The 4,092-nt window shown below is 42.8% G+C and overlaps 1 pseudogene; it reads right to left on the bottom strand.

Annotated features, from left to right (window-relative positions):
- Positions 1–1,730: 1,730 nt before the first annotated feature.
- On the bottom strand, positions 1,731–3,448 carry LOC103591621 (annotated as a pseudogene).
- Between the last annotated feature and the right edge of the window lie 644 nt (positions 3,449–4,092).

Raw genomic sequence — 4,092 nt, 5'->3', positions numbered from 1 at the left:
GCGCCCGCACCGCGCTCAACCAGTGAGCGGACCAGTCTCTATATGGGATCCGAACCCCTCGGCGGGAGCACCGCCACGCTCCCAAGCGCCGCACTCTACCAAGTGCGCCACCGGGCTGGCCCTCACCCTTAATTTTAATGCAAGGTAAACCAAGTGTAGTAGTGACACAACATGAAATGAAATAACATGTAAGAGGAAAATAAGGGAGAGAGACATTAACTTGCAATAAGGAGATATAAAATAGCACTACTTGAGCTGGGCTGTGAAGGATAGGAAGGACTCCAATAGGAAGAGATGATGGGATAGGATTCCACAAGGAGGGACTAGCATAAATAAAGGTATGGAGATAAGAGACTATAGGTAGGCTTGGGCAAAGGCAAATATAAACGCTCCTCCAGCTTATGATGAGGTTATGTCCCAATAAACACATCACAAGTCGAAAATATCTTAAATCTGACCATCGTTAGGTAGGGGATTGTCTGTACTCAAAGGTAGTTGAGGTATAGAATGTGTGGAAGGGTGTGTTACAAAGTAAAGCTAGAAAAGTAGACCGACATTGTCAAACTAAACCTCAGACTAAGGAGTTTACACGTTATTCTGCAGGTGGTAGGGTCAAATCTGGCTTTAGAAAGGACATTCTGAGAGTGCTGGTGAGCAGCCTGGGTCTGCTGCCTGGGCTCCTGGGGGTGGGGGAAGGATAGGAAGACATTCTGCATTGTATAGAATTAAATAAAAGAAGAAGAGAAAAGGCAGAGAGATCATTTAGGGACTGTTTAGAGGACCAGATCTATTTATACACCGAAGTCTCTACACTCCAAATATGTCTGTAAACCTTTAAAACACAGGAAAGATTAAGAAACCTCTATCCTTCTGCACACAAGTATTTCCAGAGGAATATGGGTTATCCTAGGGATACTACAGATGCTGATTATAGGAGAAGTAAGGATCCATCCAGATAAGTTTAACTCTTTCCCTATTGCAGGAAAATGAATTGTCATACACAACTGATGTGACCACAATCTACCTAAAAGACCACTTTGGTAATTAGCTTCCTGCAAGCAAAAGGCAATTGATGTTTCCATTTTCTATGGCACAATACTTTAATGACAGTCCTGCATGATGCATGAATGCATGATACAAACCTATCACGACTTTGAAATTTCTTGCATCTATTCTGAGAGATTTGGCATTTTTTTCTTGCTTTTAGGTGCATTGGCTGGTGTGTGATAGACATTCCTTTTCCATGCATTTCAGTAACAGAATATAACACAGTCTCATATACTTGTGGGTGTCTCGCTTTCCTAGGTCCTGTGTAAAGTATTTGCAAGAAACTATGCGATAATTCCTCCAGGGATGAATATTTGCTCTAATTATAGCAGGTGAATATTTCATTGCTGTTTCTGTGATTTTCTGAAGATAGAGTAAGCTTTCATTTAAATTCTAAATCATGACGCAATCATAGTTTATTTTATTATTTTTAAATTTTTTATTTCAAATCAGTTTTCTTTCTTATTTTCAATTTTACTTTAATTTATTTTTGTGAGGTACAGTGTGTTGTTTCAATACATGCATATACTGCACAATGATTCACTATGAGAACCACTTTTTTTTTTTTACATTTAAGATGGAAACATCACTTTTATTGATAGCTCAGGGCCACAGTGGACAGTTTCACAGAACAGAAATAAGACAGTCCCATGACACTGGCATGTAAAATTGCAGCAGACAGGCTAATACTCTTCACCTTCATCCTCTCCCTCAGCACTACCTACTCTAATCTCCTCATAATCCTTCTCAAGGGCAGCCATGTCCTCACAGGCCTCAGAAAACTCTCCTTACTCTGTCCCCTCACTCACGTACCAGTGAACAAAGGCACGCTTGGCATACATCAGGTCAAACTTGTAGTCCAGGAGAGCCCAGGCCTCAGCAATAGCTGTGGTGTTGCTCAGCATGGACACAGCGTACTGTACCCTGGCAGGTCTCCACCAGGTACCACTGTGGGAGGCTGGTAATTAATGCCAACCTTGAGGCCAGTGGGGAACCAATCTACAAACTTGATGGTACACGTGGTCTTGATGGTGGCAATTGCAGCACTGACATCTTTGGGAACCACATCACCATATTACAACAGGCAGCAAGCCTTTTATTTACCATGACGAGGGTCACATTTCACCATCTGGTTGGCTGGCTCAAAGCCAGCATTGGTGATCTCTGCTACAGTAAGCTGTTCATGGTAGTCTTTCTCAGCAGGGATGACTGGAGCTTATGGGGCCAGAGGGATGTGGATGCAGGGTTAGGGCACCATGTTGGTCTGGAATTCTGTCAGATCAACATTCAGGGCTCCATCGAATCTGAGGGAAGCAGTGATGGAGAACACAATCTGGCTAATAAGGTGATTAAGGTTAGTGTAGGTTGCGATGGAATTCTACTCCACTATAAAAAAGAATGAAATACTACCATTTGCAGCAACATGGATGGACTTAGAAAAAATTATATTAAGTGAAATAAGTCAGGCATAGAAAAAGAAATACCACGTGTTCTCACTTATTTGTGGGAGCTAAAAATAAATAAATAAATAAATAAGTACACAAACAAAAGAGGAGGCAGGGAAGAAGACACAACAATCACAATTCCTTGAACTTGTTAAGATTAGTGAATAGATATGATGTTGATGGGTGGGAGGGAGGAGAGGGAAGGGGGAGGGAGGAATGGGCAAATGGACATGAAAATCAATTACATTGTATATTGATAAAATAAAAAAGTAAATTTCTTAAAAAAAAAAAAGGTTAGTGTAACTTGGGCACTCAGATGTCCTCGATGGCCTTGTTGTCTACCATGAAGGCACAATCAGACTGCTCCAGCGTGGTGTGGGTGGCGAGGATGGAGTTGTAGGGCTCAACTACAGCTGCAGAAACCTGGAGGGCTGGATAAATGGAGAACTCCAGCTTGGACTTCTTGCCATAGCCAACAAAGAGACGTTCCATCAGGAGGGAGGTGAACCCAGAACCAGTTCCTCCACCAAAGCTATGGAAAACCAAGAAGACCTGGAGACCTGTGCACTGGTCAGCCAGCTTGCAATTTCTTTCCAAGACGAGGTCAATGATCTTCTTGCCAATGGTGTAGTGCTCACAGGCATAGTTATTGGCAGCATCTTCCTTGCCTGTGATGAGCTGCTCTGGGTGGAAGAGCTGGTGGTATGTGCCAGTGCAAATTTCATCAATGACCATGGGTTCCAGGTCTACAAACACTGCCCTGGGCACATGCTTGCCAGCCCCTGTCTCACAGAAGAAGGTGTTGAAGGAGTCATCTCCTCCCCCAATGGTCTTGTCACTTGGCATCTGGCCATCAGGCTGGATGCCATGTTCCAAGCAGTAGAGTTCCCAGCAGGCATTGCCAATCTGAACACCAGCCTGGCCAACGTGGATAGAGATGCACTCAGGCATGATGGGGACTTGTAGGGCTCTGCGATGCTGGAGGTGGAGGGGAAGCGACAAGGATCTCCCACTGACGGACTACCAAGGAGTCCAGGGGAGAAGTAGTGAGAGCAACTTTTTAAAAATGTGTATTCCACATATGAGTGAGACCATGTGGTATTTTGTCTTTCTGTGCCTGACTTACTTCATTTAACATGATAGTTTCCAGTTCCGTCCATGTTGCTGCAAATGATAGGATATCATGTCTTTTTATAGCTGAACATTATTCCATTGTATATATATATACCATAAATTTTTTATTCATTCATCCATTGATGGGCATTTAGGTTAATTCCATCTCTTGGCTATTGTGAATAGAGTTGCAATGAACATGGGAGTGCAGGCGTCTTTTCGATGTATTGATTTCATTTTCTTTGGGTATATACCCAGTTGTGGGACAGATGGGTCATAAGGTAGATCGATTTTTGGTTCCCTGAGGAAGCTCTATACTGTTTTCCACAATGACTGTACCAATTTACATTCCCACCAACAATGTAGAAGGGTTCCCTTTTCTCCACATCTTTGCCAGCATTTGTTATTTTGTCTTGTTGATAATAGCCATTCTAACTGGGGTGAGATGATATCTCATTGTGGTTTTAATTTGCATTTCCCTGATGGT

Source organism: Galeopterus variegatus, unplaced genomic scaffold (assembly GCF_000696425.1).
Source record: "Galeopterus variegatus unplaced genomic scaffold, G_variegatus-3.0.2 Scaffold997, whole genome shotgun sequence".
In the NCBI taxonomy this organism is placed as follows: domain Eukaryota; kingdom Metazoa; phylum Chordata; class Mammalia; order Dermoptera; family Cynocephalidae; genus Galeopterus; species Galeopterus variegatus.
The sequence above is the reverse complement of the archived record's forward strand: the minus strand, read 5'-3'. Positions and strand labels throughout refer to the sequence as shown.